Here is an 11,413-nt window from a genome sequence, read left to right on the forward strand (position 1 = left end):
AGATTTTTTTTTTCTTCTTCTTCCTTCTTCTTTTTCTTCTTCCTCCTCCTCTTCTTAAAAAATGCCCTTCAACATTTCATGTAATACTGGTTTGGTGTGATGAACTCCTTTAGCTTTTTCTTGTCTGTGAAGCTCTTTATCTAACCTTCAATTCTAAATGCTAGCTTTGCTGGGTAGAGTAATCTTGGTTGTAGGTCCTTGCTATTCATCACTTTGAATATTTCTTGCCACTCCCTTCTGGCCTGCACAGTTTCTGTTGAGAAATCAGCTGACAGTTATATGGGCACTCCCTTGTAGGTAACTAATTGCTTCTCTCTTGCTGATTTTAAACTTCTCTCTGTCTTTAAGCCTTGGCATTTTAATTATGGTGTGTCTTGGTGTGAGCCTCTTTGGGTTCCTCTTTTTTGGGACTCTCTGGGTTTCCTGGACTTGGAAGTATATTCCTTTCATCAAGTTTTCTGTCATTATTTCTTCACATAGGTTTTCAATATCTTGCTCTCTGTCTCTTCTCCTTCTGGCACCCCATAGTGCCAATGTTGGTACACTTGAAGTCGTCCCAGAGGTTCCTTACACTGTCTTCATATTTTTGGATTCTTTTTTCTTTTTGCTCTTCTGATTGGGTGTTGTTATGCTTCCTCATATTCCAAATCATTGATTTGAATCTCAGAATCCTCTACTCTACTGTTGAATTCATGTAAATTATTCTTTATTTCAGTTAGTATATGCTTAATTTCTGACTGGTCTTTTTTTATGTATTTGAAATTCTCACTAAGACCCTTGAAAGTCTCACTAAGTCCCTTGAAGCTCTCATTAATTCCCTGAAGCTCTCATTAAGATCTTTGAGTAACCTTATAACCATTGTTTTGAACTCTGTATCCAGTAGTTTGCTTTCTTCCATTTGTCTCATTTGTGACATGGTTCTTTGTCTCCACATTTGGGCTGCTTCTTTATGTTTGTTTCTATGTATTGCAGAGCTGCTATGTCTCCTGGAATTGGTAGACTGGCCTTGTGTGGTAGGTGTTCTGTAGGGCCCAGTGGCTCAATCTCCCCAGTCACCTGAGTTGGGCACTCTAGGTGGACCCCTATGTGGGCTGTGTGCACAGTCTTATTGTAGTTGAGATTTGATTGCTGTTGGTATCACTGGGAGCAATTGACCTCCAGGCCAATTGGCTGTGAGGACCAGCTGTGTCTACAATGAAAGAGCTGCTGTGCAAAAGACACCCCTATAGAGCAGGACTTGCTTCAGTGGGGCTTTGGTGCTCACTGAGTTTGCCCCTTGAGTGTGTCGCTTGTGAATGTGTAGAGTTACAATCTGGTATGATATAATGCTGTCCACCAAGTGCCCTGGCTCTGAGGCCTCCTGGGAGGTGTAAAGTCTGCCACTGCCTGAGGCCACCCAGCAGGAGCTACTGGAGATCTGCAGATTGCTGCTACTTGTATTTGGCTAGGAAGTGCCCAAGTGAGGCCAAGCTGTGAAGCAAAGAAGGGTCTGGGCCTTTTATTGATAGGTTTGACACCATTGATAGGAGCAAACATTGTGGGCCACACTGATGGAAACTCAGATATGGCTGCCAGTCAGCTCTGTGGTGGGGCAAGTCACAGCACAAGGACAATGACCCCTGTGAGCACCCCTGTCAGGGAGAAAGCTGCCCTAAGTGCCTGCCCCTATGCCAGACAACCCAGTTCCTCCCTGTATATCTCTGGATTCCTCAAAGCCACTGCCCACCCAGTGCTGAAGCTCAAAGGGAACAAGACTGGGTAAGTTTGTGCATAGGCCTTTGAAGAGGAACTACCTGAGTCTCCAGAGACCTCCATGAACTCAGCCACAGTCGCCTCTGATTTTTACAGCCCAAAGTTATGGGGACTTCTCATCCCAGCTCTGGGATCCTTGGTTGGGGTTTTGATATGGAGCTGGTACCCCTTGCTTCTCACTGCAGCCTCTGCAGGCAGCTGTGATATCCCTCCTGATTAAAAATGCCACATATGGGTGTCAGACCAGCCCTTTTATGTGCCTCTGCCCCTCCTGCAAGTCTCAATGTGATTTCTTTTTACTTCTCTAATTGTAGAATTTCAACTCAGCCAGATTTCAGGTGGTTCTGAATGATGGCTGTTCTGTATTTTAGTTGTAATTTTGATGTGGTTGTGGGAAGCGATGAGTACCCAGGCCACCATCTTGGTTCTCCCTTCATTAATCACTTTAAACCCTATTTCATCCTTGAGAGAAGGGAAAGGTGGAAGTGATTTTTAAAAATCAAGCCCCAGAGGTGTAAAAATTACTGGTTTAAGATTATTCCACTCAATGTGGACATTTTTTTCTACAATATTCCTGGAAGTCCCAATGCTCATTTGAAATATCACCATGCATTTCTTTGTCAACCAAAATACTAGAAAAATTTTAAAAGCATGTCCACATCTTTATTTTTTAACTGTCAGTTGTGTTTTATTCAAATAAATCTTATTTTATTTATTTATTTTTTTGTTAATCCTCACCTGAGGATATTTTTCCCATTGATTTTTTTAGAGATTGGCAAGAAGTGAAGAGGGGTGGAGGAGAGAGAGAGAAACATCAATGTGAGACACATTGATCAGTTGCTTTCCACATGTGTCCCTAGTGGGGCCAGGATTGAACCTGCTACCCAGGTAATACCCTTCACTGGGAATCAAACCCGGGACCATTCACTGTGTCGGGGCAGGGAGGGTCATGCTCCAACCACTGAACCAAACCAGCCAGGGCCAAATAAATCTTATTTTAGATTTATCTTAAGAAAAAAAGATTATACAGGAAGTGTGTTGTGTGTCTGGTAATACTCTAATCAAAGTGTTCACATCTAGGGACTACAGTAGAACTAAGACTTCAGAAACAAGTAGGGAAGGATGGAGGAGAGTGAGTATGCAGAAGTAAACAGAGAAAGATAATGTGGGGAAGAGATTTATTCTACTTTCTCCTGAAGGCATCCCAGCTGAATCCATTGACCAAAAGCAGCGAAAGCATTGATTAGAGAAATGGGAACACAACTAGGCAGAGAGAGTTTAGCCCTGTGCATATCCAGAGTCTAAGTGAACTGGTCCCAGTGCTCAAGTCCGATAGTCATTATTGAACTTCTGGGTTTCATCCTCAAGAGAATCTCCTTTCCTTCCTTATACCCCCAAACCCTGAGCTCTCCAGGAATTCTGACTGGTCCTTAATCCCTCCAGAAAGAGAAAGAAGAGCATCATTTTCTGAGCTGCACTGCTTCACTCCCAGGAGTTGGGAGGACAGAGGTATGGGAGGGGAGTATAGAGGAGAGGCAGGAAGTTTTCATCTCCAAGTCAGAGAGTTGGCTCTCTGGTAAGGAAAGTGATAGAAATGGAGTCTTGCTATTATTTTTCTGTGTTACCCTAAAGAAGGAGGTTCCTGGCAGCTGGCTTTGGCCTTTGTTTCCCAACTCTCTTCTCTTGGCATATTCAGAGACTTTCAGTGTTGTGCCTTCAAGATCATATGGTTAAATCTTTGCACAGCTGCCTGGGGGGAAAGAGAGAGAGAGACAAAGAACACCCATTCTATTCTTACCATATGTGAGGCTAAACAATTATTGTTGCCAGTCTAAACACCCATCAAAGCATTCGCTCCCTAACTCTTAGCCCCAGTTATATAACAAACCACCTCCCACCCCACTTCGGGACTGCTCACATCCACATCATCCTCTGTCCTTACACACATACACACACACACACTCACTCTCTCAAATATACAACACAAAGGATGTGTGTGTATACTATAACACCTACTTAAAGAAAAGTCAAGTTTTAATCAACCTAATAATTTCTGCACCTGATGTTGGATAAACACTGAGTTTTTTCCCCAGAAAGTATTCAGTGGCTCTGAAAGTTTACACACACACACACACACACACACACACACACACACAACTGACCTTTTCCATCTAGTTTTCCACTCTATGCTCTTAGCCACCTCTCTTCAATATAAACTTATGAGCTTGATGCTCCTATTTCCCACTAAAACTGCATTTTCCCATCTGAAAAGTTTCCTGCTCTGATCAGACTTAACCATGGTTTTTTAAAAACTAGCCCTCATGTCTCTTCAACTCCATGTAGGAACTTTTCTCCCTCAGCCTTTTCCTGTCCATAGTTCTATCATTTCTACATGGTCTTATCACCATTAATGGCCTTTATCAGCAGCAACAGCTAATGTGGATAAAGTTCTTGGCATGTCCCCTGCTGCTTCAGGCTTCCTCAAATTGGTCTCTACCAGCTTAATTCCTTGAGTGGTCAATAGCAAATGTGATCTTACAAAGTATGGTTACTGATTTTAAAAACAAAAACAAAAAAACCAACAGACCAACTCTTAAATATTCAAATAAATTTTCACATAAGGTTGTGGTCAGCATCACTGGGGTTGATCTCTCAGTTTCAAAGGCTATTAGTGTGAAGGTAGCATTCATTTAGAGGTATGATTTTTGATATGTTCTTTAAAACTAGTCTCATTATTTTATAGGTCAAATTCTGCCAATTCCAAGAAGATTTTTAAACATACAGAAGTATAAAGATAACTAACAAATACTCAATAAAGGCTTACAATGCTTATTCCTGGATTTCTTTGCTGAAATTGTATCCTATACAGCAGGGAATGGCTATAGCAGCTCGGGGGTCAAAACCTGTTTTGGTGCAATCTGTGAGCTAAGGATGTTTTTTATATTTTTTTAGATGGTTGAAAAAAAATCAAAAGCAAAATAATATTGTATGACGTGAAATGTTATGGAATTCAAATTTCAGCATCCATAAGTAAAGTTTTATTGGAACATGGCCATGCTATTCTCTGTGGATGATTTATCTCTACAGCAGAAATGAATAGTTGCGATAGAGAACGTATGGCTTGCAAAGCCTAAAATATTTTTTTAATGTTAAAAGTAAAGGTTTAATTTCCTTGTTTTCAGCCATTATGGGGACCTGAATTTCTTAAATAGGGGCTAAATACATCAATGTAGGATATAATCTAAAGAAAGGGAACCCCGAGCTGGTAAATCCTAAAATAGATTACTGAATTAAAGATATAACTTTTTTGATCTGTCAGTAACTAAAAACACTACTGCATTTTCTGCCCATTTTCTGTGTGATGGTTTTGCATTATAAATTTTAATGTTCCAATATATACTGTGTAAACTTCGGGAGAGCTCGACCTTCATTGCACTTCACGAATCAAGTGACCTACTTTTCCAATCTAATATTTTTCTTCCTCCAGTTCAACTTTGCTCTTAATCTTGTGGCATGTGCTCTCTGAAGTCTGCATTTTTGTGGAGTAGGTTTGCTCCAATTAAAATGTCCTTTTTCATTGGTCCTGCTTTGTTTATATGTTCTGATTATTGCATTCACCAAGGAAATACAGTGCAAATCCATCTGCTTTTGTGGCTGTTTTGATGATGATGCTCAGCTTCTACAGCAGCAGCTGGTTGTCCCCACCGGTGTCCAGCTGCTGTTCCATGTAGCTGTTCAGTTCATACACGACTCCCTGCATGTTTGTATTATTGTAATGTACCCTGCGAATCACACAAGGATGCCTCAAGAAGTCGAATTAAGGAGTCACATTTATTGCAAATCCGGGACTCCAAGGGGGCATTTTGCTCTCTCAAATCTCGTAATAATTACATAGCCCAGTGGTCGGCAAACTCATTAGTCAACAGAGCCAAATATCAACAGTACAACGATTGAAATTTCTTTTGAAAGCCAAATTTTTTAAACTTAAACTATATAGGTAGGTACATTGTTATTAACTTAATTAGGGTATTCTAAGCTGGCCTTTGCTAAAAACATCCTCAATCTGATTGAGGTACGTTCGCTGAGACCGACCCCTTCCCCATCTCAACTTGTGCATGAATTGTGCTCGCCTCCCCCATGCTGTGTATCCCAAGGCCCACCTGCGCCACGTCTCCCGTCGCCCAACCGACCGACACCCCCCACTTCTTCTAACCACACTTCTTCAAAATAGATTTGCCCAGACCGAAAACCGACTTATGCGCATGGGCCACGAAGTTTCAATCGCACTGTACATGTGCGCCCGAACATGGTAATTTGTGGAAGAGCCACACTCAAGGGGCCAAAGAGCCGCATGTGGCTCGTGAGCCTCAGTTTGCCGACCACTGACCTAGCCCCAACACCAGATTTATATAGGCAAAAATCACAAAGATATTGATTACATCTCAGGGTTTGGAATGAGGAACCTAGTTTGCAAAAAAGCAGTTTACAAAAGCAGAATTGAGCAAGTTAGTTAAATTATAGTTTTGGGTCTCCGGACCACTGAGTCAACAGAAACACATTATCTGGAGCCATCAAGGCAATTTAGAGTAATTGTGCGGTCCTGGTCTTGGGACCACTGAGTCAACCGGAATGCATTATCTGTGGCCACTAAGGCAATTTAGGATAATTGTGCTGTCCTGGTTCCCAGGTACAGAAGAATGTGCTTCGATAAGCAGTAAGATCACAATCAATGGGGTATTCACATTACAATCAATAGGGTATTCAACTGAATGGGATGATTTATATAATTCAGAAAATCAAATAACTTTTCTATTATTTTAGCAAGCAAATAAGCACAGAAGCCAAACAGCAGGATTAAAGTTAAACTATAGTTTCTACCTGAGATGATTGCTACCATACTTCAGTATCTTGGTACCTGCTGACTTCCTTAGGCTCCGACTCATCTTCTGCTTTGTTGTTCTTCCTCCTCAGCCATTTCTCTAACATCTTTGCACTAACACTTTCAGATACAAATTCATCTAATATCTGGGGGTGAAGAGAAAGATATGCCTTCACTTTTTCATCTTTCAAACCTCCCTGGGACCATCCAGGCTGCCCACTGAGGTTTCGGGGGCACTTCCGGCCCCATCCACATGGAGTCGGTGCCATAGCCACCCGATAGCCCCTCAGGGGCCTTCGTGCCCTCCCAGCCACTTGGCACTGTGGACCAGGCCTGGGGACCAGGCACATAGCACTTCTAAAATATTTACTATCTGGCCTTTTACCAGAAGTGTTTGCTGACTCCTGCTCTAGGGCATTACTTTTCAATCCTTAAAAATCTTTTGGAAAGGATCTGTACCATTTAGGAGTAAGTATGGTTTACTTTAAACAGAAGCATAAAATACTAGTGGCTTAAACAAGGTAGGGGTTCATTTTTCTCTCATGTAAATTCTTTTACATGATACAAGATTTTGTGGTCATCGGAAACTGAAACTGCTTCTATATTTCTGCTCTGCCATTCTTATTGCATGGATTCTATCTCCAGGATTGCCTCTTACTGAAACCCCAGTCATTACATCATGTTCCCAGGAGCAGGAAGTAGAAGGGGGATTAGAACAAAAAAGCAGGCCTCCCAGCTGAGTTAGCCCTCACTAAACAGTTTCACCTGAAGTTGTACCCACATATTCTTGTTTAATCTAATTGGGCAGCTCCATTTGCAAAGGAAGCTGTGAAATGTAGTTTTACAGCTGAGAACATTGTTACCCAAATATGCTAGGTTTGATCCAGCAATTGAGTTGATACCCCTCCCCCAGGAACTGGGTTTTCAGGTCATTTCACTATGGACATTTCCTTTGCTGAAGACCACATTTCACCTGTGGTGACCACATTCCATTCTCTCCCCTCCTGGTATGCATAAAGAAGTCTCCGCCCAGGGAAAAGCCCGCCAAAAGTCCTTTAAAGCTGCTGACTCCCCTCACTGGCTTCTGGAGCCATCCAAGCTCAGCCACCTGGTAGCGAATGATCGAATAAATTTGTAATCCCTCACCACTCTGGCCTCTGCGTTCCTCCTTCAGCGACCTAACAAAATAAAATCAGCGTTCTGTTAGTGAGGCACAAGAAGAGAGTTAGGCAACCAGGAACCTCTGCCCAGGAACAACTGACCTCTCCATATTCTTTACAAAATATGCTGCATAATAGTTTCTCATAAACATAAGTTATTTTTCAAATACCATTTATCTTTTTAAAGCACACATGCTTACTCAGCCTCCTTAGATATTAGCTCTTTACAAAGTGTATTTCACTTATTTGAGTTATTTAGTCTTTACAACAACTCTGTGAAGTCCAATCACTACTGGAAAATGAGGTAATTGAAACTCAGAGAATTTAAGTAGAATTCCCAAAGTCACTCAGATAAGAAATAGCAGCAGTTGACTCAAGTCCAGGTCTCCTCCCCAAATCCAGCTGTTTTTTTCCACCATATCGAAACTGGACCCATTCTGATGAAACAGACACTCAGACTAGTCCTGCCAACATTCTCATTATTTCTTATTCCATTTTTCAACTGATACCCTTCTTTTCCATGTCCTCCTATCCTCCCTACTACTTTGGCATCATTGAGGCCTTTAAATATTTCTTTCATAGGCAGTCAAACAACCTCTTTTCTAGTTGTACTGTCTCTAATCTTGTTCTCTTTTTGTTTTATTCAGTTTTGTGCTCATGTCATTTTTGTCTAGTATCTTTGTACCAATAATTCATAATATTCCATTGAATATATACACCAATTTTTTCCCAATTTTATTGAAATATAACTGATATATAGCACTGTATAAGGTTAAGGTGTACAACATAATAATTTGACTTATATATATCATGAAATGATTACCACAATATGCTTAGTTAGCATCCATTCTCTAGATAGATACAAAAAAAATTCCTGAAAAACACTTTTTTAAAAAAGAAAATAATTTACCCTTGGGATGAGAACTCTTTTGATTTAGTTTTGACAACTTTCATATATACCAAACAGCAATGTTAACTGTAGTCATCATGTTGTACATTATAACCCTACTACTATTTATCTTATAATTGGAAGTCTGTACCTTTTGACCACCTTCATTCAATTCCCCAACCTCTCCCCTACACCTATGGTAACCACAGATCTGATCTCTTATTCTTTATTTTTAAAATACATATATATGTTATTGTTGATAGTATTATCCCCATCCTCCCACCCAGCCCCTACTGACCCTACACCCAGGTCTTCACCACTTGTGTCCATGGACTATGCATATAAGTATATAAGTTCTTTGATTTAACTCTTCTCATCCCACCAACCCCACATCAAGGTATGTCAATCTGTTCCATGACTCCATGCTTCAGGTCTTATTTTGTTGGTCAATTCATTTTGTTCATTAGATTCCACAAAAAAGTGAGACCATGTGATATTTGTCTTTCTCACATTGGCTTATTTTACTTAGCATAATATTCTCCAGGTCTATCCATGTTGTCCCATAGTGTAAGAGATCCCTCTTTTTTACAGCTGCACAGTATTCCATTGTGTAAATGTCCCACAGCTTTTTTATCCACTTATCTACTGATGGCACTTGGGCTGTTTCCAAATCATAGCTATTGTAAATAATGCTGCTATAAACATAGGGATGCATAGATTATTTCTGATTGGTGTTTTGAGGTTTTTAGGATAGCTAATTTGCATATTTCTCCTGTCAATGTCCTATAGTTTTCTAAGTACTAGTCTTTTACCTCCATGTTTAAATTTATTCCTAGGTATCTTATTTTTTTGTTGTTGCAATAGTAAATGGGATTGCTTTTTAAGTTTCTCTTTCTCGGAGTTCATTAATGGTGTATAAAAATGCCAGCAATTTCTGGATGTTGATTTTGTGCCTACTACCTTGCCAACTTCATTTTTTTTTTTTTGAATCCTACAATCTCTAAATTTTACTTCAATAAAGCTGTTTAAAAAGAAAAGCAAGGAAGGCAGGGTAGAACTTTGTAAGGGCTTACCCGATCCCTCATCCGAGTCAAATTCATTTATTAAGTCTAGTAGTTTCCTGGTGGAGTCTTTAGGGTTTTCTATGTACAATATCATATTATCTGTGAATAATGACAGTTTTACTTTTTCCTTTCCAATTTGGATGCTTTTTATCTCTTCTTCTTGTCTGATTTCTGTTGATAGGACTTCTAGGACTACATTGAATAAGAGTGGTGAAAGTGAACATCCTTGTCTTGTTTCTGTTCTTAAGTGAAATGCTTTTAGTTATTGCCCTTTGAGTGTGATGTTGGCTGTAGGTTTGTCATACATGGCCTTTATTATGTCGAGGTATGATCCCTCTATTCCTACTTTCCTGAGAGTTTTTCATTACAAGAGGGTGCTGGATTTTGTTGGATGCATTTTCTGCATCTATTGATATGATCATCTGGTTTTGAATTTAGGAAAATGCTGGCTTAATAAAAAGTGCTTGGAAGTGTTCCTTCCTCTTGAATTTTTTGGATTAGTTAAGGAGGATAGGTATTAGTTCTTCTTTGAATGTTTGGTAAAATTATCTTATAAATTAATTTGGTTTAGGACTTTTGTTTGCTGGGAGCTTTTTTTATTACTGCTTCAATTTTATCAGTTGTTATTGACCTACTCAGGTTTTCTGATGCTTCTTGATTGAGTTTTGGAAGATTGCATGTTTCTAGGAATGTGTCCATTTTGACCAGTTTGTCCAGTTTATTGGCATATAGTTATTCATAGTATTTGCTTACAATCCTTTGGATTTCTGGGGTTTCCATTGTTATATATCACCTTTTTCATTTCTTATTTTATTTATTTGTGTCCTCTCTCTTTGTTTCTTGATGAGCCTGGCTATGGGTTCATCAATCTTGTTTTTGTTTTGTTTTTCAAAGAACCAGCTCTTGGATTCATTGATCTTTTGTACTGTTGGTTTTTTAAATTATTATCGTTGCCATTTATTTCCCCTCTGATCTTTATTATTTCCTTCCTTCTACTTCCTCTGCGATTTCTTGCTGTTCTCTTTCTAATTCATTTAGAAAGTAGTTTATTAGTGCTTTTCCTTATTTCTTGGAGTAGGCCTGTAATGTTACGAATGTCCTTCTCAGGTCTGCTTTCACTGTGTCCCATAGATTTGGGGGTTTTGTGTTCATTTTCTTTTGTTTCCAAGAAGTTTTTAATTTCTTGCTTGAAATCATTGGTTACCCATTCATTGTTTAATAACATGCTATTTAGCCTCGATATATCTGAGTGTTTTTGAGTTTTTTTATTGTAGTTGATTTCTAACTTCATGCTATTATGATCCAGAAAGATGCTTGGTTTTATATAAATCTTCTTGAATTTGTATAGTCTTGTTTTTTTGTGCTAACATGTGGTCTATCTTTGAGAATGTTTTATGTGTACTTGAGAACATATATTCTGTTTCTTTGGGGTGAAATGTTCTGTAAATATCAGTTATATCCATATGATCTAGTGTCATTAAAGGCCTCTGTTTCCTTGTTGATTTTTTTGTCTGGAAGATATATCCAGTGGTGTCAGTGTTAAAGTCCCCATATTGTGACTGTATTGCTGTTAATCTCTCCCTTAAATTCCATCAAGAAGTTTTTTTTTATGAACTTGATTGCTCCTATATTGGGTGCATGTATGTTTACAATGGTTATATTTTCTTGT

This window comes from Myotis myotis, unplaced genomic scaffold, assembly GCF_014108235.1.
Source record: "Myotis myotis isolate mMyoMyo1 unplaced genomic scaffold, mMyoMyo1.p scaffold_m19_p_3, whole genome shotgun sequence".
NCBI lineage: Eukaryota > Metazoa > Chordata > Mammalia > Chiroptera > Vespertilionidae > Myotis > Myotis myotis.